This window comes from Sorex araneus, chromosome 4 (genome assembly GCF_027595985.1).
Source record: "Sorex araneus isolate mSorAra2 chromosome 4, mSorAra2.pri, whole genome shotgun sequence".
In the NCBI taxonomy this organism is placed as follows: Eukaryota; Metazoa; Chordata; class Mammalia; order Eulipotyphla; family Soricidae; genus Sorex; species Sorex araneus.
In genome coordinates this window covers 192,908,094-192,921,217 of record NC_073305.1, presented here as the reverse complement: position 1 = coordinate 192,921,217, position 13,124 = coordinate 192,908,094, and the positions used below count along the sequence as shown (strand labels likewise).

At 58.9% G+C, this 13,124-nt stretch overlaps 1 long non-coding RNA gene across 1 annotated transcript; it reads right to left on the bottom strand.

The window, feature by feature from the left end:
• Positions 1 to 8,898: 8,898 nt before the first annotated feature.
• Positions 8,899 to 12,510, bottom strand: LOC129404295 (uncharacterized). The gene is made up of 3 exons (XR_008629817.1): positions 12,431 to 12,510; positions 11,728 to 11,811; positions 8,899 to 11,633 (listed from the first exon to the last, which is right to left on the bottom strand). It is a non-coding gene; the product is annotated as an uncharacterized LOC129404295 (long non-coding RNA).
• Between the last annotated feature and the right edge of the window lie 614 nt (positions 12,511 to 13,124).

The following is a 13,124-nucleotide window of genomic DNA, read 5'->3' as shown; positions in this document are numbered from 1 at the left end:
GTTCGCGCAGCTCCGGGCGGCTCCGGCGGCGGCGCGGGGCGGGGCGCGCGGGCGGCGCGGCGTCCCGGCCTGGATCCCGCCGCGCCGGAGCGGAGCCGCCGGCCGGGCCCGGCCCGCGGCCCCGCCCTCCGGAGCTCGCGGGGGCTCGCCGGGGCTGCCGGGGCCCGAGCGGGCTCACCCGGGAGAGGCTTCGCCGGGGCTCGCCGGGGCTCTGTGCTCGTCCGGGAGAGGCTTCGCTGGGGCTCGCCGGGACTCGCCTGGGGCTCGCCGGGGCTCGGCTCGTCTATGGCTCGTCGGGGCTCGAGCGGGCTCGCCCAGGAGAGCTCGGGGCTCGTTGGAGCTCGTTGGGCCGGAGAGGGGATCTGGGGGAGGGCCTGGCGGGGTTTGGGGGTCCGAAGTGTCTGGGGTTCGCCGGGGCTCGCTGGAGACTGGAGGTCATCGCTGGGCTTGGGAGATGGACGGCGGACCCCCGCACACCGCGCTGCCTGGTACCGGTTCTTCTCCCAGCTGCGCCCCGGGTGTGGTCCTTTTCTCCATCCCGGGGGCAGCGGGCCCTAGGGTGCCCGGCACGTAAGGACAGACTGGGGCGCAGAAGTGTTTCCTGGACTCACTTTGGTTTTGTTTTTGTTTGGGGCCACGCCCGGCGGTGCTCAGGGGACCATCTGGGGTCCGGGCACCAACCAGTTCAGCCTTGTGCAAGGCAAGCGCCGTCCTGGCTGTGCTATGTGGTCCCTGAACGCGGTACTCTGTCCTGTTGAAAAGGTTCTGGACCTGCTGGGGCCTGGCTGCAGGGCTCCGAGCGACCCCAGAGGGCCGGCTGGTTCCTTCCGCGTGACACGCGCGTCCGTGCGGGTTTGGAGGTCACGCCAGCTCCTTGCCCCAGCTCCTCCCCGGGACAAGGCCCAAGCTCAGACTCTTTCCGAGAAGCGAGGAGCTGGACTCCCCCAAGGATGGCGGGCCCTTGGGGTGCCCTGCTGCTCCCTCCTGGGCTGTATCCCCCCCACCCTGTGGGGCCGGCATTGCGCAGTGGGTTGGGGCTGGCGGGATGGGGGGTGGGGGGGGTAGGGCTGGCCCTGGTCCCCTGTGTGGCCTGCTGTGATCCTGGGGTGCTGGAGGGTGGGGCTGAGATGGTCAGCAGTGGCCCTGTGGCCCTGGGTGGGGTTCACTGAGTCCCCTCTGTCCAGCAGATGGGTACTATGACCTCCTCCTGATAGGCTTTACTGGCTAAGAGCTTCAGGAAGCACAGGGGCAGCCTCTGTAAGCCTGTTGGATCAGGGTGGGGGCAGACGCAGTGCTGTGCTGGTCAGGCGCTCCCGCAGACCCCCCCGCACCTCACCCTGGCCTAGCGAAAGTCAGGCAGAGGGGCCCAGTGCAACTGTGGCCACAGTCCAGAACTGGGATCCTCCCAGGAGGCCCTGGAGCCCCGAAATACACAGTGAATGGCAGGACCTTTATCCCACCCCATCCTCCTCCTCCTGGCTGGATGCCACTTCCCACAGCTGCTGCCGTGCCTCCCTCCGGGTGCTTCCTGCGATCTGACACTGCTTGGAGTCCCCTGGACCATGGCCAGGCAGCGAGAGATGCCCAGAAAGCGCTTCTAGGGGAACCCCAGCCCCAGGTCCCGCTGCTCACAGCTCACACGCTCCGGGCAGAGATGTCTGGCTTCCCGGGGGGCCTGGGGCCTGTGGCAGGGCTGCCCTCACACGGGACCCCACCAGGCACCTGGACTGCGCAGGCCTGTGGGTGGGGACTCCTAAACTGGACCAGTTGGGGGGTGCAGAGCCCTGAGGTCACAGGTGGGCAGGGGTGGAGCACATGGGAAATTCCCATGGCTGGTTTCTCCCTCTCGTCTCCCAGGTGGAGCGGCCACGCATGGGCTACTGGTTTTTTGTTTCATCCTTTTTTTTTTTTTTGGTGGCAGGAGTAGGGGAGGGCACACCCAGCTCTGTGCAGAGTTTACTCCTGGCTCTGTGCTCAGGATCACTCCTGGCAAGGCTCAGGTTGCTGGGTGCTGGGTGATTGATATAGGGTGCTGGGGATCGAACCTGAGTCAGCCTTCTGCAAGGCAGGTGCCCTACCCAGTGTGGGTTACTGGGCCCCAGAGCTGGAATGACCCAGATTCCCCCTCCATTCCAGAGCCTGTGGAGGGCAGAGGTGAGTGCCCAGGGTTTGGGCATTGGCTGTGGTTCGAAACGTGATCTCAGGTGGGTCCAGAAAACCAGAGTCCCTCAACAAATATCACTGGTTTTTTTCCCCCCAGAGCCAGCTGCTGGGACACTGCTGGGAATGTCTGTGCTTGCCCAGTCATGGCGACCTTCTTTAAATCTTTTTCTTTTTGAGTCCAGTCCTCATGTTTTTGTTTTCATTCCCTGGGCTCCCACCTGACCAGAGAAGGTGGGAACCTCCCAGGGCTTCTGCTTCCTCCACTTGGGGGGAGCAGCCACACTGCTCTTTGTTGGGGCCCGGCTCCGGACCCCGAAACCACCTCTGAAGTCCAGCCCCATCAGCCTTCACAGCACCAGTGTTTCTCAGCCGCAGCCTGCTCAGGTGTTCACAGAAGCAAAGAAAGAAGAAACTTTAGGCCCGCGGCCCAGCCTGGGTATTGGGAGCTGAAACCAGGGATGGTGTGTGTGTGTGTGTGTGTGTGTGTGTGTGTGTGTGTGTGTGTGTGTGTGTGTTTGTGTGTGTGTGTGTTTGTGTTTGTGTGTGTGTGTTTGTGTGTGTGTGTGTGCATGCACACAACCCTGGGCTGCCTCAGCTGGGGCTCCCCCTCTTGCATCACTCTTTGGAAATGTGCATCCCTGAGGAGCAGCTCCTGGCTGGGCCCTGGTGGGGGCCATGCATGAAGGCCCAGAGGGTCTTCATCAAAGTGGTCTGGAGTATTTGCAGGACAGGGACCCCTGAACAGGCTAGATCACTCCTGTTCCCTCTGCCTTGGCAACTCAGTCCTCAGTGATCAATGCAAATATAAGCCCATTTGGGGTTCTGAAAGCTTCTTCAGCTCAACTTTGCAAGATTTTGTTTTGTTTGTATTGTTATTAGGGGGTGTTGGGTCATATCAGGCAATGATCAGGGGTTACTCTTGGCTCTGCACTCAGGAATCACTCCTGTTGGTGTTAAGGGGATGATACGGGATGCTGGGGATCAAACCGGGGACAGTTGTGTGCAAAGCAAATACTCTATCTGCTGTACTATCATTCCAGCCCCTGTCATCACTGTTTTTATGATTATTGTGGGCCACACATGATGGAGCTTGGAAAAGGACATGGACCCATGTCCTGGTTCCCTGCAAACTTCTTTTTTTGGGGGGAGGGGTATGGAGAGGACACATCCAGTGATGCTCAGGGCTTACTCTTGGCTTTGTGTTCAGGAATCACTCCTGGTAGTGATCAGGGGACCAGGTGTGGTGCTGGGATCAAATCTGGGGTGGCCATGTATAAGGCATTTGCCCTCTTCACTTCCTGTTACTCAGCCCCCCTCACCAGCCCCCCGAAGCTGGGAATAATGGACACACTGCACCTATGGACCAAGCAGTCAGAAGAAGAAAATAGGGGCTGGAGTGATAGCACAGCGGGTAGGGCGTTTGCCTTGCACGCGGCCAACCCAGGTTCGAATCCCAGCATCCCATATGGTCCCCTGAACACCGCCAGGGGTGATTCCTGAGTGCAGAGCCAGGAGTGACCCCTGTGCATCGCCGGGTGTGACCCAAAAAGCAAAAAAAAGAAGAAGAAGAAGAAAATAAATCCTCCAGCATTAGTGATGAGGGATTCGTGGCCCCTCGGGTTTCATTTGGGGCCACACAAATCCTCTCCTCATACTCAGACACAGACCTCAAGCTGCCTCCCATTTTCCTGGCCTGCTGGGCATGTCTGGAGCAGACTGAAATTTGCAGAGAAGTAAACAGCACAGTGGCCCCGGCGAAGGAATCCCCGTGACGCCTTAATTTGATGGTGTTTCTGGCCAGTGCTCAGATTCTCATTTAAAAAATAAAAATCTACTGATGTCCATTTGCACTTGCATGCCGTTAGAGCATAGCCTGCGGGGTCTTGCTCTTGCCACTGGAGAATAACCACCACAATCTTGTTTTAGACTATTTTAGAAATATCTTCAGGGGTCTGCGACTATGGTGAATCGGGGCCAGGGCCAAAAAGTGCAGAAGGGGATGGTGCAGCCCCTCAGCCTCATCGTCAAATACTGGCCAAGTAGGGCTGGGATTCAGGTGTGGCTTTATGAGCACCTGAGCATGCGGAGAGAGGGCGGTGTCACTGGTTTTGATGAGATGAAGCATGTATCAGATGATGCAGAAGACACTCCCTCAGAAGCACAGTCAAGGAAACACAGGCTCAGATCAAGTTAAAGGGGCTCCCGTCTCCCCACTCCCAGGTGTCTCGTCTCGGCCTTGGCCCTGAGATATAGGACAGCCCAGGAAAGGGGCCTGAGCTGCTCTGCAGCCACTCGGAGGAGCAGTTGCTGGGTCACATTCCAAGTGAGTTTGACTTTGGGGCAGAGGGGTTGGCCACACCCAGCGGTGCGCAGTGGCTATTCCCGGCTCTGTGCTCAGGAATGATCCTTGGGTCCTCAGGGACCATCTGTGTTGCTGGGAATGAAACCGGGGGCAGCTGCATGCCAGGCAAGCACCTTTGCTTCTCCCGGCTCTGCCTATTACTGTTTCCATGGGACTTGCTGGACGCTGCCCATAGGGGAGGCCTGGGCGTTCACCGCACCCGCTGACAGCGGGCGTCCATCTCAGATGGCAGGAGTGCATGATTGGGGTACCCCCCCCCATCTAGCGTCCCATGTCCTAACTGCATGCCACTCACTCTCCTCTCTCCCTGGCCTCATGACCAGGTCCCCTGGGCCCGTGTGGCATGCACTGAGGCCACTGGCTCTTAGCAGATGCTGTCAGTGGCAAGAGACTCAGGATGAGCCCAAGGCCGCAGCATCAGTGCCCGGGATCACACATGCACAGGGAGGAAACAGGCAAGAGTGTGGGGGTCCCAGAGCCCAGGCACCCTGGCTGCACAGGTACCGCAGGGGTGGTGGCAGGAAACAGAGGTCGGAACAGAACTGGGCTTGGTGACCTGCACCCACAGGAGCTGCTACTTGCTGGCCCAACGTAGACAACGGCACTGTGCCAGCACCAGGTCAGTGGGCTGCGCCTGGCCACCAGCGCCCAGCCATGACCCCCTCCTTGGCTTAAATGCTGCTGACTGTCGTATGTGTGACATTCAGATGCAACAAAGTCATTAGCACACACCGAGGTCACTGGCACACACCGGGGTCACCAGCACACCAGGGTCATTAGCACACACCGGGATCACCAGCACACATTGGGGTCACCAGTACACACTGGGGTCACCAGGACACACTCAGGTCATTAGCACACACCAGGGTCATTGGCACACACCGGGGTCACCAGCACACCGGGATCACCAGCAAACATTGGGATTAGCACACACCGGGGTCACTGGCACACGCCAGGGTCACCAGAACACACCAGGGTCATTAGCACATACTGGGGTCACCAGCACACACTGAGGTCACCAGCACACCGGGTCACCAACACACACTGGGATCACCGACACACACTGGGGTCACTGGCACACACCAGGGTCATTAGCACACACCGGGGTCACTGATACCACCAGGATCATTAACACACTGGGGTCACCAGCATACATGGGCATCATTAGCACACACCAGGGTCACTGGCACACACCGGGGTCACCAGCACACCAGGTCACTGGCACACACCAGGATCATTAACACACTGGGGCCAGCAGCATACACCAGCGTCATTAGCACACACCAGGGTCACCGGCACATACTGGCAGGCGCGCCCTAAATAACGCCGTGCTGCATGGTGGCGGGTGGACCCTCTGCACTGCTCACCCTCTGCCGAGTTCTCTGAATCCTTCACGAGGTCAAGAGCAAGACAGACCTGGACGTCCATCCTGGCTCAACCCAGGGATCTGGGGCAGCCTCAAGACTGTCTCCTGGCATGTGGACAGTCAGGACTGCCAGCTGGACACTCGCGTTGGATGTGTTGCTCTGGCATCTGCTGGCTGGAGGGTCGCCTCTGGAAAGAACAGGGAGCTCCTGAGTGAGGTGTCTGGGGAGCCTGCAGGCTGCAGGGCAGCGGTCAAGGCTGCTCTACGACGTCCCAGCAGCCCCCAAGCCAGCCCCAGGCTCCCGAGATCCAGACGCAGACACTGCACACAGTAGGTCCGGTTTCTGCAGTGTAGGTCCCAGAACGCTGCATCCTCAACTTCTCACCGAAGTACCGTCACCAGGAGGAACCCCTGAGCACTGCCTGGGAACCCCCTATATGTCCCCCCGCCACGGTTCTGACCCAGGACCAGCTCACGGCCATCAGCTGGAGGCTGGGGAGCACTGAGCTGTGCGCGGTGCCTCTGGCCCCAGGGGTCTGTCATCTGTGGCCCGAGTAGATGAAGCCCACCTTTTGTGCCATTCCTCAGAGCTAGTGGATTCAGACTGGAGAAGTGGTGAAGTGGGGAGGCTCTGGCTTCTGTGCTCGTGGCCGAGTCTGGTTTCACCCAGGGACCACATATGGTCACCGGTGCCCTACCAGGAAGGGTCCGAGCATGGAGGAGTAAGCCCCGAGCACCACTGGGTGTGGTCCCCCACTGCCCCAAAGCCCCCCGATTCAGTTCATCTCACGCTTGGAGAACCCCCACCAGCCAGAACCTGTGCACCGGGGCCAGCCATGGACCCCTTCAAAGAAGGGTCAGTGCAGGAGAGGGGCAGCAGCACCCAGGCCCACAGCATGCAGGGCAGGCTGTCGAGCGAACCCCCAAGCACAGTTTGGCATAGGATTGTCCTGGGGAAACTACAATTTCTTTATTTCATTTTTTTCTTCTTTTGTTTGTGGGCCACACCCAGCGATGCTCAGGGATCATTCCTGGCAGTGCTCAGGGGACCATATGGGTTCGGGGTACAGAACCCAGGTTGGCCAAGTGCAAGGCAAGTGCCCTCCCTATCGTGCTCTCTCACCTCCCCCCCCCCCCCCGGTTTTATTTTTTGCCAAAAAAGACTCGGCGGTGGGTCCCAGGGCCTGTGTGAAGGACAGACACGCGCGCATGCGCACTGGCACAAACGAGCCAGGCAGCCCGGGGGCGGGGAGACAAAGGGGGACTTCAAGGTCAGTGTGACGGGAGGGAGGGCCTCCAGGGACTTCTCTCTCGTTTTCCTCCCTGATGGGGCCGCTTCAAAAGGACCATTTTACTGGGCCTTTGCGGCTTCTCCATGAGAGAAGGGGGTCCCTCACTGCAGCCCCCCTTACACTCTCAGGGCCCCTCCGCACCACCTCCCCCACCTCGCTTATCTCCAGCTGGTTTGGGGGAGCTTTTGTCCCAGGCCTCCGAGAGTTCTTCCTGCTTTGAAAAGGTTTTTGTTCCATCCTTCTCCGGCTCTGAGGCCTAAGGGGAGTGATTAATAGGGGCCCACCCTGAGGTTTCAATACCGCACAGCTCCGGCTTTCATGGGACTCGGCAGAGCCAGCCCGACCTGGGGCCCCCGCCGTCTGGAACATTCCTTACCCCTGGGTGCCAGCTCCAGTGCAGGCCCCTCATTTCTCTGGGGGAGCTGTGGACAGCAGTTGGGGTGCTCTGTGGGCACAGGGAGTCAGGCACAGGGAGTCAGCAGGGGGAGGGGGCAGCTCAGGCCCCCACTTGGCTGGCCCCTGCTCCTTGTCCCCAGGGGTCGGGGGTGCTGACCGGTTGCTCTGGAGCGTGAAGGAGAGGCCTGGGGGACACGGGGCCAGGCCACTCCACTCTGCTGGGTGTCCCCAGCTCCATGGCACCGTGCAGTATAGGGGTGGGGTGTAGCAGCAGGAGTGGGGACACAAGGAACATGGCTACGGCAGCCACCAAGTGCTTCTGGCACCTTACAAGGCTGCAGGGCCCGAGGTGGTCCCAGGCGGGGCGAGACCCCTTATGGGGACGGGGTCATGAAACACCTTCGGGGGCCGGATGAAGATGTGAAGCCAGAGCTTTCCAGGAAGCTATTTCTGGGTACAGAGCCAGGTGTCATCCTTTGACTTTTACGGGGGCACTGTTCCCAGTCACTAGGGCGTCCCCTGCACATGCACTGGGGGTGGGTTCTACAGGGAAGGGAGGCTCACCCAGGGGCCACCCTGCTCCCTCTGCTCCACCTGTCTGTTGGGGTCTGCTGGGACCCTGCCCTGCCACATGCCCCAGCACTCAACAAGCCAATGTAGAGAAAGAGCCACGCAGAGGATGCCAGGGGTCACCAGGGGGACAGGCAATGTCGTGCTGCATCCTGGGTTGTGCTGAATTTGGGCCTGCCGCATCTGGGGTTCTGGTGCATCCTGGGTCCTGGTGCATCCTGGGTCCTGAGTCGTGCTGCACTCTGGATCATCTGCATCCTGGGTCCTGAGTCGTGCTGCACTCTGGGTCGTCTGCATCCTGGGTCCTGGGTCCTGCTGCATCCTTAGGAGCTGCACTCAGGGCCCCGGCCCCTCCCTGGCCAGTCTGGCAACTCCCCATTTCCTCTCCCCTTTTACTAGGGAGGCATCTTTCCAGAACCTTCTGCCAGGGGCCCCTGCAAACTAGCATCTGGCCTGCCTGATGGTGGGCCATGTGCAGCCTTGATGTGTCCACAGGCATGTCACCGACTGGAGTACAGTGTCCTGCCCTACTGGCTACCCTGGAGCTGGGCTCCGCCCCACAATGGTGCCATGGCACTGCGGGCAAGGGCTCTGGGGTTGCCACGGCCCCCAAAGGTAACACCTCACTGGCCCTGCCCGGGTCGCTCCCTCATCACAGTAGAGCAGGGGACTAACCCAGGCCTCCGTGCCCCAACCCCGAGATCACTTCTTGTCACTTTATGGGCCACTTAATTTTTAATTTTATTTTTATAAGTTGTTCACAATATTTGATTATGTTTACTATTCGAACACCAATCCCACCACCATTACCTTCCCACCACATTTCCATCCTGATCCCCAAACCCTGCCCTCGAAGCAGAATCGAAATAATTTATTGTGTATTGTTATGAAAAATCCACTAAAAATGAGACAAAAAGGTTTCTTTGAGGAAAGTGTGTGAAGGTTGTATTTCTCCCAGGAGCCATTAAGCCCTTCTTTAAGAGATTAGTAATATGTTGTTAAAGGCTGAGACTTGTGTGCTTATATCTATATCTGTATAATATAATTCCCCTCAGATTGCTTGCCTTCTATTTTAAACCTCATCAAATGTGGTGCGCTACTCTTGTTATATTGGTGGTGTAAAGTATGAGATGTCCAGGAATAGATTCGCTCATGGGTGAGGCTCGTCTGAGCCTGAGGAGAGCGGCTGTGAGCCTGGCAGCAGTTGAGCTGGTGAGGGGCCTCACCTGCCCCCTCTGGGCTGGCCTGAGAAAACAGCCTGGCGCAGGGCTAGCGGCCTGGCTATGGCGTCTCGCTTTGGGCTCTCTTCTGAGATTCATATGGTGTTTCTGGATCTTGGCTGTTAATGAGATTATTGGATCCCCCAAATTATTGTTATTTTAATGCATTTTCAACCCAGATTGAAGCCTTTTTTTTGAGGAGCCCTGGTTCCTGCCAGTCGAAAGTGCTCTTTGGAGACGTGTCTCAACTCTAGAAGGGTGTGCGTGCTGCCCGGGGCTCGGGACACACATCCACGTGTGCCCTGTGGCTCAGCTCTCTGGACCCCTGATGCCACAGCTGTGCCATCTCCAGCACACAGTCAGGCATGTGACCCAAAAAGCATGACTAAGCGTGTGTGCGACCAGGGCATCATGACGGCGGGAAGGGTGTGAGGCCTTGGTGACACTCTCCAGGAAGACCAGCATTGTGGAAGTATCAGCCTCTTTTCTTAGGTTTTTTGTTTTTTATGTATTTTTACATAAAAAAATATTGATTCCTTCTAGTAGACACAATCTGTCATGAACAGTTAAGACTGAATTCATATTAAGAATTTTTTGTGGGGCCAGAGCGATAGTGCAGTGGCTAGGGTGCTCGCATTGCATGCTGGTTCAATTTGGTTCCCCTGAGCCCACCAGGAGTAAGCCCTTAGCACTGCTGGGTATAGCCCCCAAACACCCTCCCCCCATTTTTTGTGATTATTTTGTCATTAGAATTGATATCCTTCTGTAGATAATGGAATGTACAGGGAAACACTTATTTCATTATAAAGTATTATGAATTGTTTTTGGTTAAACCACAAGTGTGGTAATGTAGCAAGGTCTATTTGATACTATGTGTCACCTTTGGCATTTCTGTATTTTTCCCCCAGTATAGTTTGTTTTAGATTATATATATAAATTTATGGAATAATATATAAATATTTATCACTGTATCACTGTCATCCTGTTGCTCATCGATTTGCTCAAGCGGGCACCAATAACATCTCCATTGTGGGACTTGTTACTGTTTTTGGCATATTGAATATGCCATGGGTAGCTTGCCAGGCTCTGCGTGCAGGCGGGATACTCTTGGTAGCTTGCCAGGCTCTCCGGCTATCACAGCAGGTAGGGCGTTTGCCCTGCATGCAGCCAACCCGGGTTTGATTCCTTTGTCCCCCTCAGAGAGCCCGGCAAGCTACCGAAAGTATCCTGCCCATATAGCAGAGCCTGGCAAGTTACCCGTGGTGTATTGGATATGGCAAAAACAGTAACAAGTCTCACAATGGAGACGTTACTGGTGCCCACCCGAGCAAATCGATGAGCAATGGGGTGACAGTGATACAGTGATGGTGCCAGCAGCAGCTTGTGGGCACGACTGCCAAGCTACCAGAAAAGCGGGAGATGGGGAGGTTACCCATTCCCGGTTCCGTTGAGCCTAGAGTTTTTAGTCACAAGTCCCACATACCTGAGTTTTTCTGCAGATTCACTCCTGGGTGAGGCTCATCTGAGCGTGTGCCACTTAATTTTTTGTTTTTTGTGCCACACCAGGGCTGACTCCTGGCTCCACACTCAGAATTACTCCTGGTGGTGCTTGGGGAACAGTATGGCGTGCCCGGATCAAACCAGGGTTGGCTGTGTGCTGAGCAAGCGCCCTCCTGCTGTACTACCCCCCCAACCTCTTCACTAAAGTTTTTTTCAGGGCCCCACTCACTGTTTTGGGAACCTGGCAATAACCTGGCACTCCTGGCAATAACCAGCCAATTGGGCTGGATAGTTCAATGTCCAGTGCACATGGTGTACACTGGTGGGGTCAGCGGTTCTGGTGGTCACCCCAGTAGTGCTTGTGTGTGGGGTCCCTCAGGGATCACCAGGCAGGGGCCACACATTACTGATATCAAAGGTGGGTCCCGCGTTTGCACCCCTGAGCTGAGCAGTCTCCCAGCCCCACTTTCTTTCTCCTGTGGTGTGGGGGTTCAGAGCAGGCCTCATTTATACAGGGCCTGGATTCAGCGCTGACCCCCCTGTCCTTCACCTGCCTGAGGGTGAGCAGGAGGGACGTGGTGGCGATTGTCTCCCATCCCCGGTGAGGACAGGGCTCGTCTTCCCAGAGCTTCCTGGCTCTGCCTGGGTCCGACCGCAGAGGTCTGTGGGACAGGGGGAAGGCTGTCCTCTCTTCACATCCAGCATGTGACGGGGTGCATGTTGGATCCGGCTGCATCACACGTGCCCTTACTTCTTTCTTCAGCCTATGGACATGAAGAGGCACTCCATCTGTGGGGGCAGGCCTGGGCATCCCAACCTGTGCCAGCCCAGCCAGGGATCAAGCATGGGGCCACCAACCTTTCTGCGAGGGCCCATGTCCTCTGCCAGACTCCAAGGCCACGCTCTGGATGTCCAAAGGAGTGATGCCTTTAGTGGGGTCACCTGAGGGCATGTTGAAGAACAGGCCCGTTGATACACTGACCCTGCCCAGCTAGGGAGCCCTGTCCACTCACCCACATCTCTAGGGAAGTACAGCCAGTAAGGAAGCAGGTTCTGCCAAGTTTCAGGTACCAGCTTGCCCTGAAATCGATTCTACTGACAATGGCCCCAAACTTCCCACGTCCTCGCCCTTTGGAGGTCTGGACTGCACAGGTCCTCCACCTGGCCCGCGCAGACCTTCGCGTGCACTGGTGACCCTGCGGGGCCCCTGCAGGGCCCGATGGAAGCCACGACGGTAGCCTGCTGCCCAAGGCTGGGAACGTGCATCCGAACGCTGCAGCCAGCGGTGCCACTGCAGATCGGAGCCTCTCCCAGGAGAAATAACCGGGCGCGGGATCAGCTCCTCGACCCCTGGGTGCCTCCACCCGAACCCCACTGCCGAAGAGGGACTGTGCAGCCCGGGGGCGACGCCTGCCCTGCGCCCAACGCCCGTTACCGTGCAAGATGCCACCCATCCCCGCTGCCTGGGGGACCGTGACCCGGCCACGGGCCCCCCACGGACCCCTCCCCCCACGCCCCTTCCCGCGCACTGGCGCACGGGCGCGCAGGGCCGCCCCCTCACCCCGCCCGCCGGGACCCCGCGCGGGACAGCAGAGCCGGAAGACCGCGGCTCCAGGCAGTGCGCATGCGCACGCGCGCGGCCGCCGCCAGGGGGCGCCGTGGGGGAGGGGCGGCGCGCGAACCACGTGCGCACCACGTGGCGCCCCCGGCAGCACTGGCCGCCGGCGGGACGGCCGGGTCGGACACTTGGGAGACCAGCGCCCGGGATACGAGCAGAGCCGGCCTCCCGCCGCCGACCCCGCCGACCTCTGACCTCCGACCCCGCTCCCTTTCGGGCTGCCCCTCGCCGCGGCCGCCGCCGAGTGTTTATAAACAGAGCCCCCGGCGGGACCTAAACCCCGGACGCCGGATCCGGCCGCGGGGAGCGGAGCCGCCCCACCCCATCTGCGCGTGCGCGCGCCGCTCCTTCTGCGCGTGCGCCTTGGCGGCAGGGGCCCGGGGCCGGGAAGAGGCGGAGCGCAGGCGGTGCTTCCGGCCGAGCCATTGGACTCGGACCCGCCCAGCCCCGCCCGCTCCCTCCCTCCAGCCCCACCCGGAGCCGCTTTTTCAGTGCGCCGCGGGCGGGGAAAAGCCCTGGACTGGACCTGCAAGAGCTGTACCCAGAAACCGCCAGTCGGGAGCTACCGGAAGTTGGGGGTCGGGGTGCACGGCGGATAGTAAAACAACCCCAACCCGGGATGGCCCGAACACTGCGA